The 11,651-nt window shown below is 45.2% G+C and overlaps 1 gene segment (V, D, J or C); it reads right to left on the reverse strand.

Annotated features, from left to right (window-relative positions):
* Positions 1-2,771: 2,771 nt before the first annotated feature.
* On the reverse strand, positions 2,772-10,164 carry LOC311589026 (T cell receptor delta constant-like). The segment is given in 5 exons: positions 10,002-10,164; positions 5,559-5,858; positions 4,995-5,057; positions 4,541-4,654; positions 2,772-3,506 (listed from the first exon to the last, which is right to left on the reverse strand).
* Positions 10,165-11,651: the final 1,487 nt, after the last annotated feature.

Genomic DNA, 11,651 nt, shown 5'->3' on the forward strand with positions numbered 1-11,651 from the left:
CCTGAGTCATTGCGGTTGCTTATGGAGAACTACAGCTCCAGGGAATCCCTTCTTGACATCCTCAAGCCTGTGCTGTCTGCTATGAGGGTATCAGAGTGGAGCAGGCACAGGGCTGAGGTCATCACCAGCAGTGTTTTTTATTTCCTCTCTGCTGCTGCTTCTTACTCATGGGTAGGGGATGGGCTATATAGCCAATGTTCAGCCATCTTGTCGGAGCCTAGGTTTCTATTTCTCCAGCAGTCTGCCATTTACCAGACACCAGCTGACCCTGTCGTGGTTCAGCAGTTAGACTAAAGGTAAGATTTAGATGGAGCCACCCTGTTGTAGTTTAACAGTTAGATCAGATAAAGATAGCAAAATACTCGGTGTGGCAGAAGGTTGTGACCTGCTTGGAATTCCTCGCATTTTGAGATAGCCTACAGCTGGGTTGCCATAGGAATACGCTTCCCTGCCCTATGCCTTATAAAAACTCTGTGAAATTTCTCAATAAACGGGGTTTGATCAGAATGCAGACTTGCCCCTTCTTTGTGTCTAGTGCTCTGTCTCTATACAGGATAATTTTCCTCCCGAGCTTTAGTCAAACCCCGGCGGGCTGGGGCACTCATGCCCGTGTATTAGTAGGCTTTCATGCTGAGACTCCAGGTGGATTCTTAAACCCACCCCTACCTTAGCTTCTTACTGTCCCTTGCTATGTATAGTCATGTTACTCTTCCTGTGTGTTCTCTGATGCCTCCATTTTACTTATTTTTATTTGGGCAGCATTTCTCACTGAAGAGCTTTTTGCTGAAGAACATGCCTGGCCAGTTGTCTAAGAACAAGAGCATCCTTTTCTAAGGTGCTGTGTGCTGAACTCAATGGTGTCCCTACACAAGACCCATTTCTCTAGGAGAAACTGGCTGTGTCATGTTGAAACAGATGCCCCATCAGCCTCCGAGTCTCCATCTCACCTTTCTCTGCTTCTATCAACACCTGTATCTTAGATGCACCAACCAAGTTATCAAAAACACTGAGGGATGGAAGAGCCCAGAGGTAAGAGATATAGGCTCAGCCTCTCACAGCTGGTTCATGACAGCTAGGGATGCCCAGTGAACTTCTAGACAAGAAACTGCTGCAGCTAGACACTTGGAGGCTTTATTGCAAATGAATTTCGGCAGGAGTTGCAGGCATTTCTAACACAGTAAATGAAAAGTAACCATTATGAGCAGCAACACAGAAGGTGAGGTTCCTGGGTCCTGCCTTCAATCTTCAAACACACACACACACACACACACACACACACACACACACACAGAGAGAGAGAGAGAGAGAGAGAGAGAGAGAGAGAGAGAGAGAGAGAGAGAGAACTATTTCAGGGAGGGGGAGGACCAGAGGGAGGGAGTGGAAACATGAGAGAGTAATGGAAGGCGTGGTGGATCAGAGCGAGACAAATGACATACCTGTAGGGAAATCTTACAATTAAACTCTGTCTTCACACACTAACTAACAAATTAATTCGACGTTTTGGTGGGAAAGGTTTATAGTCCTGTGACATGCTAGGATTGTATTTCTCCTGGCATGGCGGGTCAGAGTTGTCTCATTTGCTGCTGACAAGAGGCAGTTCTGAAGCTCAGTGTGGTGACATTTCGATTGGCACAGTGTCCTCATTTGGGTGATGCAGTGAGCCCCTGGGACCGTAACTTTGGGCTGTCATTCCCAGCAATCTCTCTGCCTCACCCAATGACTTTTGACAAAGTGCATTTTTCTCCCAGGTGGGGAGCAGGCAGGGCAAATGTTTTGTTTCACTTGGAAAATGAGGATGTGATTTTTTTCTAACAGTTCCAGAATAACGTGCTGATGCCCCAGCAAGGTAGCAGAAGTGAGTGCTTTGGGGATAGGCGTTCTTCATGCCTGCCAGGTGAATTGTGGCGTGTTGCGATTGTTCTTCCTGGCGTAGGCTGGCTTATCCATCTACATTTTCCTGAACCCAGCGACTTACAGCATCTTACCTCCTTTGCCTGGGACTCTGTGGTTGATGGTGGCAGGGGAATTGCCTGTGATAATTGCGCTTTCACAAGTCACACCACGACCCCTGTTTTAAGCTTCTCACAGGAGGTGAGGAAACCACACTATTGAGTTGTTAGGGCCTGCTTCCTCCGTGGGCATACCAATAAAGCCGTGGCCTTGCTGAGCTGCGGGTAACAGAGCTGAACACCACACTGAAGGTGTTGCTGTTGTCACAGCAGCAGGAAACGGGGGGGGGGGGGGGGGGGGGGGCAGTTCCCCAGCCAGGGCCTGGGGCTCAGGAAGCTGTGGTGTGGCTGACAGACCCAGTCTGCTTTCCAGCAGCCTAATAGCTCACTGAGATGAGCACCACCCCCAGCCCCACCCCATGCCACTTCACAAAGAACGAAGCTAGAGGCGAGCAGCTTAATAAAGGCAGCAGAGGCCTGAGAGGAAAGGTGCGAAGGCGAAGGCAGCAGCAGCAAAGCCTGAGGTCAGAGGATCTGTACCCAGTGATGACAAAAAGCCTGGGCATAGACTATCAGGCAAAAGACAATAAAAGTACTGCTTTCACAGAGAAAGAGAAGAGGTCACATTCCTGTTCCTGCTTCCAAGAAGACTTTGCACAGCCAGTCAGTCGCAGGCCAGGCACAAGTCTTAATTCTGCACCCTCTGAGCTGTGCCTGGGACACAGCCTGTTTGTACCGGTGAAGTCAGTTCATAGAAAGAGGTGTCCTTCCCCTTTGTATTTTCCTTTCATCTCTGGTAATAAAGTGGAGAATAGTTCGGTGTGATTTGAGAAGCTTTATTGCCTGCTTGGAGAGCATTAAGGAAGTCAGATTTTGTTTGGTTTGTAAAGTATCAGGAGAAGCAGGAAGTGCTAACATTGTCCACACCCCAGTGCTGCTAAGGAAAACTATCCGGCATGGCTGTCACAGCAAACACAGAGGGTTGGCAGTACATGCCTCTGGAGAGGAGGAGGAGGAGGAGGAGGAGGAGGGAGAGGAGGAAGAGAAGGAGGGAGAGGAAGAGGAGGAGGAGGACAAGGATGAGGACGAAGGAGGGGGGTACTGGCCAGGAATGGGTTGAGTGCTCCTTTCCATGACTAGCTTTAAAAAATGTTCTCTCTCCCAGGACCATTTTCCTCCTGGAAAAGAAGCTGGTGATTTACTGGTCCCCACTTTTCAGTTCTAAGTAAATAAAGAAGGTTGAAACGCCATTTTCGAAGTATACCAGTTATAGGGATAAAGTAAAATGAGCCTGTTTTCGTAGCTTTGAGTGCCTTTATAAATCAGTGTGTAAAGCCAGCCCCACAAACCCCACTCCCCAGGGCCTTTTGTTTTCTGCTAGATTGGAGGACTAGCTAGGCTTGTTGCCTTCACAGAAAAGCTGGTTTTGTTAGCAGCTATTTAAATGTGGTGGTGACGGGTCAGTTTGAAGCACTAAGAAGTTAGAAGCCTTGGGTATAGCATCTTTGTAAGCTTTTGATTTCTTTCAGGAACCGTAGACTCCTCATGCCATCCCACCTGTAAGTAAAAGAAAGTTGTTATAGGACCACGGACCCTGAGGCTGGAAGGAGTTGTAGCAGCGATATCATTTTGGGACGGCTGGTCTCTACCGTGTTTGTGCCATTACAGACATCAATAATCAATCAATCGTGGAACATGCTGCGGCTAACATGGCAGTGGTTCTGCTGCTCAGTATCGTGATCAAACCCATTTGTTTTCTTGTATTCATTCTTAAACCCGGGCCAAGAGAGGGTAAACAAACTGTCCAAGGTGTCAGGGAGCTTAGTCACAAGGTCAGGACTGAAACTGGGTTGTCTAGAGTAACATTCTTTATGGTGCTGTGCTGCCTGTGACCTCTGGACTGCTAGTGAAGTTAACAGGTGGGACTAGATACATGTTTGGGAATGATTGGCTATACTTATAGGTCAGTCCAACCCTCAGAATCTAGGCTTACTCCTTGAACAGGAATTAGCGAACACTGGGATGTACTGGGAAAGATAAGGGAGAGGAATATTTTATTTTATGTGTTCGGGTGTTTAGCCTGCATGTTTGTCTGTGAACCAAGTATGTGTAGTGCTTTTGGAGGCCAGGAGAGGGTGTCAGATCCCTATCCTTGGAACTTGAGTTACAGATGGTTGTGAGCTGTTTTGTGGGTGCTGGGAATTGAACTCTGGTTCTCTGGAAGAGCAGCCAGTGATGTAGCCACTGAGCCAGCTCTCCAACACCAAGGAACAGGCAGGCCTAGGTCTCTTTCTTTTTCTCTGTCCCTCCTTCCCTCCTCTCCTTCTCTCCCTCCTTCCTCCCCTCCCTTCTTCCTTCTTTTCTTCCTTTCTTTTTTTGAAATAATATCTTGTTTGTAGCCCTGGCCACCTTGGTACTGTATAGACCAGGCTGGTCTTGTACACACATTAATCCTATTGCCAGCTTCCCATGTGCTAGGGTTTTAAGAGAGTTCCACCACACTGGCCGTACTTATTACCGTTTCTAAGCCTTCTTTACAATTTATAGAATAACTAGGGTGGGGCTGGGAATATGAAGTGACACATTCTTACCTTAAAAGAAGAATAACTTGGCAGTCAAGAGAAAATTGATGGCAACACTCTTGACAAACAGCAAGCGTAGTCCCAGCACTGTGAGGGACACCATATTTACCTTCTTGGTGTGAACTATGAACAAATAAAAGTTAAGACAGTGGCTTCAGGAAAGACAAATTTTCTTTCTCCAGTGTCAACAGCCGTCACCGGTTTGCTCCAAATCACCATGGTTCTTCCTGGCCTACATACCCTGGTAATGTCCCAAACAGCATTCAGAGCCCTCAGGCTCCTGTGCCCACCCAGACAGGCCACTTTGGGAAACAATGGCTCATGGCATGGCAAACTCTGTTGGTATGGAGGCCAAGGGAATCAGTTGGGCACAGTACGGTTTTTGCTTTCCTTTGAATTTGATGCTTTTAGGTCCCCAGTGACAAGGAACAGAATTTGTCTTAACCACTTGATTTGAACTAACCTGTTGGTCCATGGCAAGTCTCTAAAGTTTGCATGTTTTTTTCAAGTTCTGGTGAAACAGACTCTGGAAGAAACAGGGGACAAGATTTTGTTAGCAACCAAGAAGCCAAAGGAAGAGACTTTAGGTGGGTAAACTGAGGACAAAATGGCCATACAAGATGTTTATGCAGCTGGGCACATTTTGGCATCATTAGGCCAGCATCGTCACACTCTGTCCTTTGTAGGCATAACAAGGACTTTTAATCCTGTGACGAGACAACTGCCCTTGTGAAATTCTGGGCTTCGTGCTGGATTAAACGATACTCTTGGCGCCAGAAATTTTTATGAAAAAGACAGTGGTAAAAATGAGGAGTAGGGATTAAAGAAGAAGAGAGATGCAGAGCATTTCCTTCTTAGCCAGAGACGAACACTCTATCTATCTATCTATCTATCTATCTATCTATCTATCTATCTATCTATTTTTGCCAGCGTGGTGCTAAATCAAAACTAACCCACTCAAGTTCACACTACTCACTTCCCTTTCCTCCAGCTCTCCTGTCTTAGCGCCTCCAAGCTGGATACTTACCGGGAGACTCCGTATGCGGTTCAAAGTCAGTTTTACTGTTGTCAAAGTCAGTTGAGTGCACAGTTTCGCTGTTGTGCTCAACAGAACACGTCACTGAATTTGAATCTCCATATTGACCAAGCTTGACGGCGCTGTACTTCCCACTGGGGGAGATGACGATGGCGGGATCGTATTCTGCTATCTTCTCGGATGACCTGAGGTTTATAGTCACGTCCTTGGGGTAAAAATCCTTCACCAGACAAGCAACATTCGTTCCGTTTTTCATGATGAAAACAGACGGTTTGGAAGGAGGCTGAATTCCTGAAAATATAATCCACTGAGATGATTGGTTACAGCCTTACGGGAATTAAACAGGTGTTGGCGAGAATCTAGAACATACTGTATCTTGTTAGTGGTGTTCCTTGATAGCATTTCATGGAAATGTGGGCAAGGCGAGAAGAAAGAAGGGGCAGTTGGTTTGACTTCTAATAAGGAGCTGAAATGAGATGGAGTTGGAAGAGAGATGGGGTATAACAACTCTAGAGAAGTTTCTAGAATTAAGGGTCCAGTACGGGCCCTGGGTGTGATCTCTGGCCCTGCATAAACCCACCACAGTGCTATATACCACTTATCCCAGCAGAGAGGCAGAGGAAGGAAGATCAGGAGTTCTAGGTTATCCTGGAGTAGCAGCCCAGCCTAGGCTACATGGTACCCTGTCTCAAACCAAACCAAACTAAATAAAAATCAAAACCAGCCCCCTCCCCCAAAGGCTGGGTGTGCGTGGCTTAGTTGGTGAAATTCCTGCTCTGCAAGCACAAGGACCTGAGTTTGATTCCCAGAACTCACATAAAGGGCTGTGCGTGGTGGTGTATGCTTATGATCTCAGCACTGGGGAGGCAGAGACAAGAGATCCTAGGGCCTTGCTGCTTAGCCAGTTTAGCCTGATTGGTGAACTCCAAGCCAATGAGAGACTCTGTCTCATATGAGGTAGATAGCATTTCTGATGCTAATACTCAGTTTTGTCCTTTGGCTTCCATGTGCTCACGTATGGATGCACCTGCACACACACACACACACACACACACACACACACACACACACACACACACACACGTACCTAGATACACACACATGTACCTAGATACACACATACACATGTAAATAAATAAGGTTTTGGATAAACTGGGTTTTAATTGTCTATGATTTGTTAACTAGTGGACAATTCGGTCAGCTGAATATCTATATGTACCACTTGGTTAATTTTAAATATTTAAGCCCTTAGAGAGTATTATGGGAGGTGCTCACATTTTGCATTACATTAATTAATAGCACTATGTTAATTAAAAACATAGACTTCTAAAGAGGAAGGTCTGCATAATCAGTTCAGATGCGGAGGATGGCAGAGTTGACATTATTGCAGGGTGCTTCCCCTGTTCTGTAGACTGGAAGAGATCCCACTGAAAGCAAGTGGTAGATTTACCTCCATTTGGGTAGACACTGGCTTTTTTTTAAAGGCCTGGCTATTGTACAAATTGATTTATGATTTACATGTTTGTTTTTGCTTATTCATGTTTGTTTGAGATAGTCTTTATACACACACACACACACACACACACACTCAGACACACACCCCAGGCTGTATTCGAACTATTGATTTTTTTGCCTCAGCCTCCTACACGCTAAGATTACAGATATTTGCTACCTTCTTTGAGTCATTTCTTTTGAGACAGGGTCTCAGGCATCCCAGACTGGCTTTGAACTTACTACATAGTCAAGGATGACCGTGAACATGTGATTCGCCTGTTTCCATCTCCTCAGAGCTAGGAGTTACAGGTATGCTGTCACAGGATAGCAACTAGCTCTCTCAGAAAGCACATGCCGACATAAAACCAGCCAAGCCTGCTCCTTGTTGTGTTCTAAAAGGGGCTATGGGATGGATGCTGGTCCTGGAGTCGGATCCTCTCTGCCTCCTCCTCTCATACCTTGCTTCAAAAATAACCTACCGCGTATCTAGGTATGCACTTTTTTTTCTCTCCTTAAAACTGGAAGTCTTGATGCTTTGAGAAAGAAAAGATACTAAGGATTCTCACAGCTACCTGATTGTTGCTCCAGAATTATTATAAATTTTGTGTCCACTGAGACTTTATTATCTTCAAATAACTGCTAAGGAAAGAGCCTTGTTATTGCATACAATAAAGAATGACAGGTGACCTGTGAACAGGTTTCTAATCATGTTTCATTTCTGGCTTTCAACAATAATTTCTCTTGTGAACACGGCCCTTGGTATTTTGTAATAAGAACTGGGGTTGCTGGTATCAGATGAAGGCTGTGTTAAGTTACTACGTCCTTTCATCTCTTATGAGTTATGGCGTCTTACTAAACAGAAAGTCTTGGTAATGCACATGTAAGTAGGGAAGAATTGGCTTTTCTAATGCTCTACCCAGAGCATGGGATTGAGCTTTAGCTATGGGGTCCGTGGTAGTAAAACTATAACCAAACCAGTTGGTCAGCAGTGGCTAAGGGAGAGGCCGTGAGGGAGAAGGCTTCTCTAACTGGATCAGGGTAGCTCTGGGGTGTCCCAAGAGAACGAGCTGCCCAGAGAAGGCTCCCTTGTGAAGACATCACCTCTCTGCATTTCCTTTCTCCACCAGGGAGCTCAAATGAAAGATTGGGATCTGTTCTGGCACTCAGGGCAGGAGAGTAATTCCTAAGCTTCTGACTGTCTTGGCTTAGGTCTAAGACAAGATTCCTTCCCCCACCCCAAGGGTTTCTTAGAATTCTCTGCTCTCAACCCTTGTGAGAAAGCCTTTGCTCTTTTGTTTTCTTATACACTGAAGTCACCAACAGCAAAGCTGATAACCTCAGCATTAACGGCTGGAAACCACAGATCTTCACTACCTGCCTCTCCTTCCAGAAGTGTGGTATTTCGTGTTCCTTATCCTGTTTGTGGCTTGAGACGTATTGTGGTTGATTTTTCAAGAGAATTTTGTTCAATTAAAAACAAAAAAACAACCCAAAACAAAACACAAACAAACCCGAACCAGCCAAAGCTAATTCAAGAGCCCACCTTGTCAGTTACCCAAGAGTATAAATCTGGTCTGAGTAAGCTGGACAGTGAAGGCTGCCTTGAATTTTTATAGTTATGGCTGACTTCACGTTCTCAGTGTCCCCCCAGCCCCCCCTCCCCCGGCCTCAGCTTCCTGAGTGCGCGCTGCTGGGCCCGCCTGCTTGCACGGCTTTAAAAATTCAACCTCATCAAGAAGTTATCAACAATCACTTTGAGTAACAAATATTATAATACAGCCAGCAAGATGGATGTTTGAAGAGGTTCATGCACTCACATGCTGAGCTCTGAAGTTTTAGTCAGGGTTTCACAATAGATCCAGTGCGTTGATTTAGTATAATGTTTGCTCAGTCTCTCTCCCTAAGTTAAGATCCATATATTTAAAACAGATGAAACAAAAGTTTATTAAATTAGTTCACTGGCATCTGATTGGCATGGTAGCTATCGAAAGCAACTATTGGGTTTGAGTTGAACCTTTCTTTTTAAATATGTAGAATTTACTCTGTGTAGTTGTCATATGGAACTTAGTCTATTTTGTATTTGACTTAAACAAATATTTGAAGATAAGATTTAAGTGAAAAATTCCTTGTTTATCTTTTGAGAGCAGTCTCTTCTTATTCCACGAATATAAGTATATTTCAACACTTTTTTCAAGTATATTTACTCAGACAATACCATTTTTGTTTTCAGACACCCTCCTCTTATGAACACTCATACAACGCTAAAATTACATGCTGGCAAACAACACAAAGAGAAGAGAACATCCTTTCTAAATACCTTTTATGACTTACAGACTTAGATATTATCCATTGTAGAACCGCACAGAGCATCCTACTGGCTCTCTAAGAACTGTGGCATCTGCAACAAATGTCACTCGGAATTTTAAGGCTCTCTGCCAGTACGGGATTCCACTTAAGCCCTAAAGTTTGTTCTGCCTGCTCGCTCTGACCTGGCCACCACCTGCTGTGGGGTATTTGTGCTCTGTCAGGAGACATGCAGAGCAGTCAGCTTAGCCAAAGGTATATGCAGGAAGCAAGCAATTTCCTGGGGTGTCTGAGCCCAAGCACTACCGTGGCCTGCCTTCTTTCCCCACAAGTGATACACTAATGTAATAATAAAAAAAAAGAGAGAGAGAGAGATTTCTTCACGTTTTCTAGGCTGATCTGAAGACTTAAGAGATATATGAGAATTAGAGTTTTAGATTTTTATTTAAAAACAAAAGTAGTTCTAGAAGCATCTTAGCAATTCAGTGTCTCCACCTTGGCTCCCTTCCTTCTTCCCCAGTCTATCTCTGAGATGTAAGTGAATCTACCAGCTATAATGTGTAATATTAGGTGGATGCTAGCTCTAGCCTCAGGACTCAAATTATCCACAGAAATATGAAAAAAAAATCAACTTACGAGGCTCCACGAAGAGCTTTATGCCAGTTCCAAAAAACATCTGTCGGGTGTCCCAGGAGCACGTTATAATCTTGCCTTACAGATAACCAGGCTGAGACTAGCCCTTGGCCTGGGCTTGAACAGCTGTGTCTTGCCTCCCAACCTGCTGCATCTCAGCCTATAGAGCCTACAATTCGGAGAACTGCAAAGCTGCCCTTGATAAGACAGGAGGCCGAGGGTACAGAATGTCCTTTCCTTTTGAAGCTAATAGAAGCTGAATGTTTGGATAGGAAAGTGAGCACAAAGTCTCCTGTTGGGGCAGGACTGAAGCAAGCAAATAGAGGGTGACAGACAGACAGACAGACAGACAGACAGACAGACAGAATGCTGACTTCAAGATGCAGCATTTAACTCCCAATTTATTGAGAAGGCTTTACAAGAAAACCAGAATAGCTGGATGCTGAAATAGAGGACTAGGTTTCTTACTCTGACTGAAAGGCAAGGGGAGGAGGCCTTAGAAACTCTGATTTCTTACACTCCGGTTCCCTTCTTTCGAACCACAAATGATATGTCTTGAGTTCTATTTCCTCTCTGTTACTCAGAGTGAGCTTCATGGAAGAAGCAACGAATTTTCTAATTATTGATCCCAGAAAAGGGCCAAGGACCTGAGGGTTGAGGAGCAAATGGCTGTGGTTGGCAGGACACCATTGGTGCTGTATGATGCATGCAGGTTAGAGAGGACAATCTTTGTGTTGCATCCTCACGTAGTCTTTATGATGTCTCCTGACCCTGGAGCCAGACACAAGTCTGAGGAGTGTATAATAATCATCACGGCCACATGGACCATGTGAGCTCATCAGCAAGCTCACGAGCTAGAGCCCGAGGAAAGAGAGGGACGCTGTGGAGGATGATGGCTTGAAGTAGAAGCTTTCAGAGCTGAATACGTGATTTGACAAATTCTCACTTCCTGCACCTGAGCTTCCCGTACCCTATCCACTCCCAGCACTGCAGGTGGAAACCAGAGAAGGAAATAGGGTACCATTGGGAAGTGTGGCCGGTGTCCCAACAGAGAGGAAAGATGTATTGGGCTCAAGTCTCCCAAAGGTGCAGCCTCAAAGAGTTGACTCTTAACACGGAGGGTGATTCTGAATGCGAAGTGGACACGGTTTAAAGAGAAAACGAAACGCAGCACTTTTTGCTCAGGTGCAAGTCGCCAAACATTAGTTAGGCTGCAATCAGCTATGACGCAATTTTGCTTCCCTCCTTCTTTTCATTGCTCTGGTGTTTGTCTCCTTAGAAATAAGAAAACTTGGCTGGAGAGATGGCTCCGTGGTTAAGAGCACTGTCTGCTCTTCCAGAGGTCATGAGTTCAACTCCCAGCAACTACATGGTGGCTCTCAACCATCTATCATGTGAGCTGATGTCCTCCTCTGCCTGCAGATGTACATGCACGCAGAGCACTGTTTACATAATAAATAAATAAATAAATAAATAAATAAATAAATCTTTAAGGAAAAAGAAATAAGAAAACTTAACAACCCCCCCCCCCCCCCTGTTTCCCTGGAAGCAATAGGCAATGGCAAACTCTTACAAGTTTTGATTATCCTCTGAGAGGCAGAGGCCAAGCTGACAGCACCAGGCGCTCTGGACTGGGTTTACCATTCTCACGCA

The sequence above is a fragment of the Acomys minous genome (assembly GCF_964271855.1).
Source record: "Acomys minous genome assembly, chromosome: 18".
NCBI classification, from domain to species: Eukaryota; Metazoa; Chordata; class Mammalia; order Rodentia; family Muridae; genus Acomys; species Acomys minous.